The sequence below is a fragment of the Mobula hypostoma genome, chromosome 11, assembly GCF_963921235.1.
Source record: "Mobula hypostoma chromosome 11, sMobHyp1.1, whole genome shotgun sequence".
Classification (NCBI taxonomy): domain Eukaryota; kingdom Metazoa; phylum Chordata; class Chondrichthyes; order Myliobatiformes; family Myliobatidae; genus Mobula; species Mobula hypostoma.
The window spans coordinates 79,251,426-79,265,029 of NC_086107.1; the positions used below are offsets into that span (position 1 = coordinate 79,251,426).

At 43.7% G+C, this 13,604-nt stretch overlaps 1 pseudogene; it reads left to right on the forward strand.

Moving 5' to 3' along the window:
• Positions 1–47: 47 nt before the first annotated feature.
• Positions 48–13,604, forward strand: part of LOC134353484 (zinc finger protein 850-like) — a 45,926-nt pseudogene continuing 32,369 nt past the window's right edge.

Here is a 13,604-nt window from a genome sequence, read left to right on the forward strand (position 1 = left end):
AACAAATGCGCATGCGTAAGGGGTCCCCGTGGTGCCCGGACATCGCGCATGCGCTCAGTGGGCACCAGGCTGAGGCGGATTGGCAGCAGGTAGGAGTGGGTTCCGGCGTCCACACCCCGACTGAAGGACAATTGTTATGTCTGGACCCACCGTCTCGGTCCTTTCCCCTTTTGATGTCTTTTGTAACTCTTTACAGCTTAGAAGTGACAAAGAATTTGTGTACCATAGGAGCAGAATTTTCCTCTCAGCCCCGGTCTCCTGCCTTCTCCCCGTATCCCTTCATGCCCAGACTAATCAAGAATCTATCAATCTCTGCCTTAAATATACCCAATGACTTGGCCTCCACAGCTGCCTGTGGCAACGAATTCCACAGATTCACCACTCTCTGGCCAAAGAAATTCCTCGTCATCTCCGGTCTAAAATCTCCTCCCTATTCTGAGTCCGTGTCCTCTGATCTCAGACTCCCTCACCATAGGAAACATCCTTTCCGCATTCTCTGTATCGAGGCCTTTCACCATTCGATAGGTTTCGATGGGGTCATCCCTCATTCTTCTGACTTACAGTGAATAAAGGCGCAGAGCCATCAAACGTTCTTCATATGGCAAACCTTTCAATCCTGGAATCATTTTTGTCAAACAACACACACATCATTTTTGTCAAGCTCCCTTGACCCCTCTCCAATTCCAGCACATCCTTTCTTAGATAAGGGCCCAAAACTGCTCTTAATACTCACCGATGCCTTATAAAGCCTCAACGTTACATCCTTGCTTTTATATTCTAATCCTCTCGAAATGAATGCTAACATCACATTTTTTGCCTTACCACGGACTCAACCTGCAACTTAACCTTGAGGGAATCCTGCACAAGGACTCCCAAGTCCCTTTGTATCTCAGACTTCTGAAAACTTGTCTCTAGTTGGAAAATAGTCTGCACTATTATTTCTTCTACCTAAGTGCATGACCATACAGTTCTGACAGTGTATTCAATCTGCCACTACTTTGCCCATTCTCCTAATCTAAGTCCTTCTGTTGTCTCTGTGCTTCCTCAATACTACCTGCCTCTCCACCTATCTTTGTATCATCCACAAACTGTGCCACAAAACCATAAATCCCATCATCCATATCATTGACATATAAAGTAAAAAGAACTGGTCCCACACACCCTATGTGGAACACCACTAGTCACTGGCAGCCAACCAGAAAAGGCTCCCTTTATTCCCACTCTTTGCCTCTGCCAATCAACCATTTATTTATCCATGCTAGAATCTTTCCTGTAATATCATGGGGTCACAGCTTGTTAAGCAGACTCGTGTGGCACCATGTCAAAAGCCTTATGAAAATCCAAGTTCAGAAAATCAACCGATCCTCCTTCGTCTCTCCTTCTTGCTATTTCTTGAAAGAATTCCAAAAGATTTGTCTGGCAGGATTTTCCCTTGAGGAAGCCATGTTGCTTCCAAGAACCCTGAGACATCATCCTTAATAATCGACTGCCAACATCTTCCCAACCACTGAGGTCAGACTAACTGGACTGTAGTTTCCTTTCTTCTGCCTCTCTCCCTTTTTGAAAAGTGGAGTGACATTGACATTTGCAATTTTCCAGTCCTGTGGAACCATGCCAGAATCAATTGATTCTTGAAAGATTATTACTGATGCCTTCACAATCTCTTCACCAATATCTTTCAGAACCCTTGGATGTAGACCATCAGGTCCAGGTGACTTACCTACCTTTAGACCCTTCGGCTTCCTAAGCACCTTCTCCCTCGTAATCCAATCACAAGAGAAAATCTGCAGATGTCCTGCTGAATAGTCTTGTCCCAAAATGTTGACTGCACTCTTCTCCATAGATGGGGCCTGGCCTTCTGAGTTCCTTCAGCATTTTGTGTGTGTTGCTTCTCCCTAGTAATGGCAGCTTCACTCACTTCTGCCACTGCAACACTCGAACTTCCAGCATACTGCCAGTGTCATACTGCACAATGAAGACTGATACAAAATATTTATTCTGTTAGAACATAGAACAGTACAGCATAGTGCACGATGTTGTGCCGAACCAGCTAAAGAACCAAACCCAAACATAAATCTCTCCTACCTACATAATGTCCGTATCCCTCCATCTTCCTTGCGTTCGTGTGCCCATCCAAATGTCTCTTAAAAGCCTCTAATTTATTTGCCTTTACCACCATACCAGGTGGCGCATTCCAGGCATTCACTGAGTAAAAAAAAAACACTCCCCTTTGAACCTACCCCTTCTCGTGTTCAATGCACGCAGGGTAGACATTTCAACCCTGGGAAACAGATATTCCCTGTCTACTCTATCTATACCTCTCATAATCTTATAAACCTCTATCAAATCTCCCCTCAGCTTCTGACACAACAAAGAAAGCAACCCAAGTTTATCCTGTCTCTCATGATAACACATGCCCTCTCAACCAGGTAGCATCTTGGTAAACCTCTTCTGCACCATTTCCAAAGCTTCAATATCCTTCTTAACTATACAATACTCCAGATGTGGCCTAACCAGAGTTTTATAAAGTTGCAACCTAACCTCTCTCCCACCATTTCTTTGACCTCCTGTGCCACCTCTGCAGCATTATTTTCTAGTAGTCCAATATCTACTCTCACCTTTCTTTTATATATATCTGAAGGATCTTTTCATATCCTCAATATTACAGGCTAGCTTCCATTTGTCTTCCAATTTATTTTTCATCATGACTTTCTTAGTTGCTTTCTGTTGATTTTTAAAAGCTTTCCAATCCTCTAAATTTTGCTCTATTATATGCCCTCTCTTTGGTTTTTATGTTGACTTTGACTTCTCTTGTCAGCTATGGTTCCATCATCCTGCCTTTAGAATACTTCTTTGGGATGAATCTGTGCCGTGCCTTCCATATCGCTCCCAGAAACTCCAGCCATTGCTGTTCTGCTGTTGTCCCTGCTTGTGTTCCCATTCCAATCAATTTTTACCAGTTCCTCTCTCATGCCTCTAATTCCCCTTTCTCCACTGTAATACTGATACATCTGACTTTAGCTTCTCCTCAAATTGTAGGGTGAATTATATCATATTATGATCACTGTTTCCTTAGGGTTCTTTAGGCTCTCAAATCAATTCTAGATCATTATACAACACAAAATCCAGAACAACTGATCCCTAGTGGGTTCAATCTGCACTTAAAAAGCCATTTTGTGGGCATTCCACAAAATCCCACTCATGGGATCCAGCACCAAACTGATTTTACCAATCTACCTGTACATTAAAGTTCCCCATAACTATCGTAACATTGCCATTTTGGCGTGCATTTTCTATCCCCTGTTGTAATTTTTAGACCTCATCTTTACTACTGTTTGGGGGTCTGTATGTAACTCCCATTGAGGTCTTTTTACTCTTGCAGTTCCTTAGCTCTACCCACAACAATTCTGCACTTTGAATCTTCGTCACCTCTTTCTAAAAATTTAATTTTTTTATCAAGTCACACCACTCCCTCTCCCTATCTGCTTGTCCTTTTGATACAATGCATATCCTTCGATGTTAAGCTCTCAACCATAATCTTCTTTCAGCTATAATTCAGTGATGCCCACATCATACCTGTCAATCTGACTGCGCTATAAATTCATAGACCTTATTCCGTATGCTGCGCATTCAAATATACCCCCTTCAGTCCCGTATTCAACCCCCTTTTCGATTTTGACCCTGTTTAACATTTCAACCCATCCCATTGACTGCAATTTTGCTTTGTCCTATCATCAGCTTGCCCTTGCAAGCAGTCACACTACACATTGACTCTTGAGTACAGGGATCTCAATCAGAACAAGACATCAGTTTTGCTGCCTCTGTCCAATATTGATGGAGTGACCAGATATTTCCTTTGTAACACCAATATATCTGTTGTTGATCCTAGGAGATGAAGAAGTATCTCATCCCAGCTGGAAAGGTGCTTTGTGTCTGAAATGAAGTCTTCTCTTTTAACTCAGTGAATCCAGTGGAACCGGGGTGCCAAGAACACATCAGCATTTGTTCACTAGAGATCAATTCTTCAACTGCATTGACTGGACAAGGGATTCCTATGTCTGACATCCGACTTGATGAATTGCTGGAGAACTGATAGCAGAGAGACATCATTCTTCATCTCTCAGTGTGGAATTCTCTCACTCAGCGAGATCCTGACACACCAGTAAATTTATAGAAGAGAGAGGCCATTCACTTGCTTTTTTGTGTGGGACAGGATCTACTCAGTCATCCAGTTTAAAGATACATCAGCAAGTTCATACCGTGGTGAGATGGTTCACCTGTTCTGTCTGCAGGAAACAATTCATTCAGTCATCCAAGCTGACGACACATCAGAAAATTCACAGCAGTGAGAGTCTGTTCACTTGTGTAAAAAGAGATTCACTCACTCAGCTGATCCTCACACAAACCAGTCAACTCACAGAAACTTCAATTATTCCATGTGGGAAGAGATTCACTGGGTCATCTGATCTGCTGACACACAAGTGACTACACATTGGGGAGAGGCCATTCAGCTGTTCAGACTGTGGGAAGGGATTCAGTCGGTCATCTGTCTGATTGGTACACCAGTCAGTTCACAGTATGGAGATGCCATTCACCTGCTCAGACTCTGAGAAGGCATTTCCTGAGTCATCCCACCTGCAGTCACACCAGTCAGTTCACATTGGGGAGAGTCCGTTCACGTGCTCAGACTGTGGGAAGGGATTCTCTCATTCATCCAGTCTATGGAGACACCAGTCAGTTCATACTGGGGAGAGACCATTCACCTGCTCAGAATGTGGGAAGGGATTCACTCGATCATATAACCTATTGGCACACCAGTCAGTTCACATTGGGGAGTATCTGTTCACTTGCTCAGACTGTGGGAAGGGATTCACTCACTCATCTCAACTGAAGGTACACCAGCGTATTCACACTGGTGAGAGGCCATACACCTGCTCTGACTGTGGGAAGGCATTCGCACGCTTATCCAGCATACTGAGACACAGGCGAGTTCACACTGGGGAGAGGCCATTCACCTGTTCCGTGTGTGGGATGGGATTCATTGGATCATCTGAGCTATTAGTACACCAGCGGGTTCACACTGGGGAGAGGCCATTCACCTGCTCCGACTGTGGGAAGGGATTCACTCAGTCATCCCAATTACTGGCACACCAGTCAGTTCACACAGGGCAGTGGCCATTCACCTGCTCAGAATGTGGGAAGGGATTCACTGCTTCATCTCAATTGAAGGTACACCAGCGAATCCACACTGGGGAGAGGCCGTTCACCTGCTCTGAATGTGGGAAGGGATTTATTCGGTCAAATGAACTGTTACAACACCAGTCAGTTCACACTGGAGAGAGGCCATTCACCTGCTCAGACTGCGGGAAGCGATTCACTGGGTCATTTGAACTCAAGGTACATCAGCGAGTTCACACTGGGGAGAGGCCATTCACCTGCTCTGAATGTGGGAAGGGATTCACTCGGTCATCCTATCTACTGGCACACCAGTCAGTTCACACTGGGGAGAGGCCGTTCACCTGCTCAGACTGTGGGAAGAGATTCACTGGGTCATCTCAACTGAAGGTACATCAGCGAGTTCACACTGGGGAGAGACCATTTACCTGCTCAGACTGTGGGAAGGGATTCACTAGGTCATTTCTAGTTAAAGTACATCAACGTGTTCACACTGGTGAGAGGCCGTTCACCTGCTCTGAATGTGGGAAGGGATTCAGCCAGTCATCCCAACTTCTGAACCACTACCGAGTTCACACTGGGGAGAAACCATTCACTTGCTCAGACTGTGGGAAAGGATTTACTCGGTCATCTCAACTGAAGCTACATCAGCGAGTTCACACTGGAGAGAGGCCATTCGCCTGCTCATACTGTGGGAAGAGATTCACTTGGTCATTTCAAGTTAAGGTACATCAGCGAGTTCACACTGGGGAGAGGCCGTTCACCTGCTCTGAATGTGGGAAGGGGTTCAGTCAGTCATCCCACCTTCGGAAACACTATGGAGTTCACACTGGGGAAAAAGTTTAAACAGGCTGCATGCTGGATGTTCAACCATCACAGTTACTGAATCCAGAGGCGAGTTCACTATTTACTGTTAGTATTAAACTCTAATTATTGCTGTTGTTCATCACACCCAGTTCTGCACCCTAATCACTGGACTTAAGGAGTTTATTCTGCCAATGTTCACCTTTAATGGGATTGTAGTTTAATATTCTGGATCTGTGACAAATAAATTGTTTCTATTTTAAACTCTGTCTCAGGTACTTAGTGAATCTGCAATACACCCAGGTAGGGAGTCAGCTCTGCCCAGCTGGTCCCTACCAGTATTTCTGTTCCATGTCAGTCCTTTTAAATCCTTCCCTGCTGTTCACCTCTCACTTTCCCTGTGGTGATTGGTTCCAAGCAGTCCCCACTCAATGGGTGTAGAGGTTTCCTTTGAATTTCCTACATGACTTTCTGCAGACTGAAGAAGACAAGCTGACTGCAGTTATGTCTGACCTGTTCTTTGCCCCTCAAATCTCTGGGCCAAGGGAGAATAACATTAGTAGTTAACCACCTTATTCCCTGTCCATTTCCATGTTATGGGTCATTTTCACTCCTTCCAAAGGAAGGGGTTGTTATAATAACACCACTGTACTCTAAAGTCTTTCTTTATTAATCTTTTTATTAATTTAAAAGGAGCATAAATACAATCATGAGGAGAATTATCTCAAATATATATATCAGTAACAATATAAACCGAGATTAAGAAAGACATTGTCAAAATCATAGATATTATTAAACTAGTAAAAAATATATAATAAAAAAATGAAAACAATTCTCTTATCAGTTTATGAAGAGAAAAGAAAAAAAAACATTGAGTTTTGAATGAAGAGGGAAAAAACCCACTACACTGTATTAAAAAAAACAAAAATGATAAAAAGGGACTGGGCAGTCCATTTTGAGGATACAACCAAAAAAAAGAAAAAAGGACTTTCTGATCAAATCTAAAGCTTCGGGAAGAAAAGATTGAAAGAGTAATAAATCAAATTAAATGAAAATATTGGATAAAAGGTCGCTAGATTTGTTCAAATTTAAAGGATGTATCAAGTGTTCAACTTTTTATTTTCTCTAAACTTAAACAGGACATAATGGCGGAAAGCCCATAAAAGACCGTAGGGGGATTAGAATCCTTCCACTTCAATAATATGGCTCTCCAAGCCAGTAAGGTTGAAGAGGCTATCATACGTTGAGCGGAAACAGGAATATTTCTCGCTTCTGATGGGATAATCCCAAAAATTGCAATAAGCAAATTAGGTTGTAGATCCAAATCCAAAACTTTGGATAGTATTTTAAAAACATCTCTCCAAAAGTTATCTAGCTTTATACAAGACCAATACATATGAGTTAAAGTGGCCAGCTCAGTATTACATCTGTCACAAATAGGATTGATATGGGAGAAAATACGCGCTAGTTTATCCTTTGACGTATGGGCCTGATGCACTACCTTGAACTGTATCAAAGAATGATGGGCACAAATAGGTGAGCTGTTAACCAAATAAAAAATTTTACTCCATTGATTATCTGAAAATGACTCTTGAAATTCCGATTCCCAAGCACATTTAATTTTACCATTAGATATCATTCGTGAGTTCAATAACTGTTTATAGATTATAGCTATCAACCCTTTTTGAAATGGTTTAAACCAAAAGAGAGCGTCTCAACAGAGAAAATCTATCTTAAATAAGCTCAGCATGGTCTTCAAGAGGTAGTTAGCTCACAGGCAATGCTACTCAGCCAAGTACTTTTTAAATAAGTTCAACATGATCTTCAACAAGTAGTCATATTAGGTGGATAAGCAGACGGCTAATTTGTCAACAAACCATGTAAAAAAATCCCGAATTTGTAAAATCTAAAGAAGTGTACATTAGATAAATCATATTTATCCACTAACTGAGAAAAAGACATTAAACAGTCCCCTAAAAACAAATCTGAAAAAGTTATTATTCCCTTGGTTTTCCAAATTAAAAAAGCCTTATCCAAAATTGATGGTTTTAAAAAATAATTGAAATGGATATTACTTGAAAGAACAAAATTATTTAACTCAAAAAATCGACAAAATTGAAACCAAATTCTTAATCTATGTTTAATAATGGGATTAAAATCTTGTCTACCAATCTTAGAAAACAAAAAAGGAAGAGGAGCTCCCAGTAAAGAGGCCAAAGAGAATCCTTTCACTGAGTTTTCCTCCAAATCCAACCATGAAGGACATTCATGTATATCTAAATTGTGAATCCAAGAAGTAATATATTGAATATTAATTGTCCAATAGTACATTCTAAAGTTAGGCAAAGCCATACCACCATCCTTTTTTAATTTCCGCAATAAGGGATTGAGACAGCAGTTAAAGTCACCGCCCATAATCAACTTATATTCATTTAAATTCAGCAATACAGAAAATAGCTTCTTAAAAAAATTCAGGACTATCTATATTAGGTGCATATACACACACCAAAGCCACCTTTTGACCACGTAACAAACCAGTGACAATTAAATATCTTCCAATTAAATCAGTAGCAGTATTTAAATGAACAAAGAGGATTGTAGAATTAATAAAAATAGATACCCCTCTTATTTTATTTACTGTAAAGAATGAAATAAGGGTCCCTTCCAAAATTTAAAAAAGCGATTTTCATCCTGCTCAAAAATGATATCTGGCTCTAGGAATGGACAGATACACACTGAGCCAAATCACAGATCAATGATGGGCAGGATTGTCCCATCATGATACAGACAGGTAGACGGTCAGGCAATTTGACGCTGAGTCCAGATGCCTGAACTGTGATCAACTGAAGTTGAGGATTTGTTCTCTTAGCTTGTGTGCCTCACTGTAATGGAGAGATGTTAGACACCACCTTGGAGACTAAAACTGTCTCATGAAATACACTGTTCTTCACACATTAATAATTTTTTAAACTTTGTAGAGACAAAGGCAAAGCATTTGTGTATGGTAATCTCAAACACAACAGCTCATCAGTTCTGCTCTGACTATCAGTTCACCAGCACTGGAATACCATGAATGTTTGAATGTGGCCTCCGAGATGTGAGATAGCATTTAGATAGATACCATACTAGTCATAAAAGGAGAACACGGACACGTTCAGTGTAGGGATGAGTTTTGGATAAACAACCTGTAGAAAAATTGTGTAAAATTTCTCCAAGTTATTGAAGGAGTGAACAGATATTTCCTTTCTAACAGCAGTATATTAGTTGTTCATCATTCATAAAGCATGCACATGTTATCCCTGCTTGAAACATGCATCTGCTTTGATGTTGCCTGGCCTTTTGAGTTCCTCGAGCATTATGTGTGTGTTGCTCAGATATCCAGCATCTGCAAATTTTCTCTTGTTTGTCATCTGCTTTGTATCTGAAATGAAGTTTTCTGTTTTAACTTCTCATTGAAACCCATTGGATCCAGGGCCCTGAGAACACTTCAGCATAACTTCACCAGAGATCAGATGCTCAACTGCTTGAAGCGTGGGAGAGATTCACTACATCATCTCACATGATTATGCACTAGAGAGCTCACCTGTTCTGAGTGTGGGAAGGGATTCAGTTATTCATCCAGCCTGCAGACACACCGATGAGTCCGCAGTGGGGAGATTTCTGTCACCTGCTCTGTGCTTTGTGTGTGGGAAGTGGTATATTCAGTGTTCCAACCTGCAGAAACACCAGCGAGTTCACACTGTGGCGAGGCAATTCCCTTGCTAGGTGAGTAGGATGAACTCAGTCAAAGGTTCGTTTCATTATCAAAGTATATGCAGAATACAACTCTGGGATTTATCTTCTCCTTTAGTCATAAAATACAGAAAAAACATAGAAGTAGTTGAAGGAAAAGACATGTAGCCCTCCCCCCGACACAAAAAGAAAAAAGAAACCAAGGCTCGCAAACCCCAAACCCTCCACAAAAACTAACAGATCGCCCACAGGCAACGAGAACATCAAACCCCAAACCTCCAGGCCGCCAATCGGCAACAAGAAAGAAAGAAAGGGCAAGAACTTGAAAATAAAATTGAACTGAAAGAGGCCAATATGAACTACAGCTAGTTTGAACGACAGTCCAATCCATAAATCTCAGAATTTCAATAACATCTCAGAAAGCATCACCTGGAACCCAGTTGCCTTTCTGAGGGAAGCACATCAAAGCCAGTCATCCAGACTGAAGATGCATCATGGAGTTTGTGCCACAGAGATCAGTGTCCCTGTTCTGACTGTGGTGGTGGATTCATTCAGTTGTCCAAACAATCACATCAGAAAATTCAAACCAGGGAGAGGACATTCACCTGCTCTGAATGTGGGATGGGATTCACTCAGTCAATTGAGCAACTGACACATCAGAGAGGTGACGGTGGAGAGAGGCCACTCGCCTGCTCTTTGTATGTGGTGGAATTTCTTTGGTCATGCCACCTGCAGACACACCAGTGAGTTCACACTGGGATGAGTCCGTTCATTTGCTCCATGTGTGGGATGGGATTCACTCATTTCTCCCACATTATGATACACTGGGGAGGGATCATACACCTGCTCAGAGTGTGGGAAGGGATTCACTCAGGGATCCCACTTTGTGCGGCAATAGCAAGTTCACTCTGAGAGGCTGCACGCACCTGTCCTGTGTAAATAAAGAGGTTTACTCCATCAACCCAACTGTTCAAACACCAGCAAGTTCACAAAGGGGAGGGAGTTTAAATAACTCAACATTCAGTTTTTAACTATCACGTTTGGTGAATCAAGTTGCCAGTTCAATTGTGACTGTTGTCAGATTCTGTAGTTATTGCTGCTGTTCATCACACCTGGAACTGAACCCTGGTCACTGAACATGAGACGGGGTTTGTTCTGATGACATTAGTCTTTAATTGGACTGAATTTAAATATGGTAGATCTGTCATCAATGAATAAGTTATTTTTAAAATCTTGTATCTCAGGTTCTTACTGACTCTCAGCTCACTCAATGTACAGTAAAGGTCATTCTGCCCCTCTGATCCCTGCCTGTGTTTCTGTTCATTGAATTCTTATGCACAGAGTACATGTAATCTATCATGATACATTCTTACAGGCGGTAATAACCAACAAAACTACACACAAAGTGCTGGAGGAACTCAGGCAATGCCTATGGTGGACAATAAACAGTCGATATTTCAGGCCAAGACGAGCTCTCTAGGTCTTCCATTTGCCCACCCCTCGCCATCTCAGTGTCACCCACACCCCCATACCCAGTCTCTGGGACACCCCTCACACCAGTCCTTTGATCACTCCACACTCTTCTCCCCTGTCCCTTCTCTGGGTCTCTCACTTTCCTCTCACCACCCGTCTCTAGACTGCCTCCATTCTTCCGATGTTTCTGTCACCAGTTTACCACCCCCTCCTTCACTAGATCACTCCCTTCCTCCCTCCCCCATCTGTTGATCAACCCATTCCTCTGCTCAGTCTGAGACATACCCTCCCTTTCCCCACCCTTTGCATCTCTAGGTCTCACCCTTTCTCCAATCGCACTATTTCCATCACTGACTCACCACTTCCCTCTTCTAAATCCCACTCACCCCTCCCATCTTTGGCTCACCCCTTACCATCTCTGATAGCCCATTCCTTGGACGCAGCTTCACCCCTCATCCTCTGTCCTTGGGTCACCAAATTTCCCAGCCCCCACTCAAGGTCACGCTCTTATCCCCACCTCCTATCCCATCTCTGGGTCACCATCTTTCCCCCACCGCCGAAGTTTCTGGATCACCCCACCCACCTGTATCTGGATCACCACTTTCCCCCATACCTCCCTCCTCTATGTTGTCCCCTTTCCTCTCTCTAGAGTCACCCTTTCCCACTCGTTACTGCTTCTCCCCTTCCCCACTCACTTACATCTCCAGATCTCCTATTGTCCTTCCACTCCCATCTGTTGGTTGCACCCCTTCCCTCATCTCTGTTCTCCTCCTTTTCTGTTCCCTCATCTCTGGATCTCCTCATTCCCCCTTCCCTATTTTCTGGATCTTCTCTTTCCCTCTCCCCTCATCGTTGCGTCTCCTTCCTCCCTCAGTCTCCGGGTCACTCCTCCTTACCAGTCTCTGAGCCTCCCCTTCCCAATTTCCTGTCCCTGAGTTGGCTCTTCTCCCCCTCACTGCCCCACAGGCCATTGGATCTCATCTGTCCCCATCCCCCTATCACTGTGCTAGACTCTCTGTCCATTTCTCTGAGACTCAATCTCTTACCCCTTCAATTCCCTGTACATATCTCCCCTTCTCCCATCTCTGGGTGACCCGCTTTCCACAGTGTTGCCTCTTCCACAGCTGCTTCCCGCACCCCATTAGATCTCTGGAACACCCTCTTTCCCAGAGCATCTCTGTGATATCAACTCCACCTCTGCAGAGCCACCGCCTTTCCCCCACCCCATCATCCTATCACGTCTGTCTCTGGGATGTCATGCTTTTCCCCACACCATCTCCACTCATTCATGGGACACCATTCGATCTGGGACACTCCCTTTCCCCTTCCACTTCCCCATATCGGAGAATCCGCTTCAGCATAGACTTTAGGACACACCATCCTCCCTCCTATAAACCCACCATTTCTAGACGACCCATATCCTCCTTCTCCCATCCGATCTTTGGGATGATCCCATCCCATCACGGGAACAGTCCGCACTCTGATCTTCATTCCCCACATCCCCACACTCATCTCCACATGTTTGACACTCTTCGTACACCCTTCTTGCTTCCAGAGCAACCCTTCCCTACCCAGAATGAAATACTACCCTTCCTCTTCCAATCAACTCCAATTCCATCTCTGGATACCCTCCCCCTCCTGTCTCTGAGATGACCATTGCCCGCGTCCCTGAGATACCCCTCCATGCCCCCATCTCAGGGACTCTCTTCCACCCCACTCCACCAATGTTCTTCAACCCATCACTGGAAAAATACCATTCTCTTTCCTACACCTGCCTCTGGGATGCACCATTCCCCCTCACTCCTGCTTCTGGAATGCCTATCACTCCTCCTGAACTTGTGTCTGTGATTCCTCTCCCCTCCCCACTCCCACACCTGTCTGTGTCACCCATTTCACCCAACCATCTGTGATCACCTTTCCACATTCCTAATACACTTCTCCTGGCCCAAGTGGGCCTTCCACACACCTCCTTCACCCTCCCCCATCTCTTCAGTCACTAAGGCATCCCATCTTCATCATATCCCACTCAGTGATATCCCTACCTGACCAGCACTCTGGGACACCAACTCTCCATTCAGTCCCATCTCTCGGGTACCCCAATTTCCTCCTCTTCTTCAAGGATAGTTCCATATGGTCTCCAGGACAAATAGGAGAGGCGTCTGTTGGAGTCATCTACTTTATCTGGTGCTCTCGATGTGGCCTCCTATATATCGGTGAGACCCAACAATGATTGGGAGATCACTTCGCTGAGCGCCTACACTCCGTCCACCAGAAATAGCAGGATCTCCTGGTCGCCACCCATTTCAATTCTACTTCCCGTTCCCATTCTGACATGTCAGTCCATGATCTACTCTACAACCATGATGAACCCACAATCAGGTTGGAGGAGGAAGACCTTATATTCCATCTGGGTAGTCTCC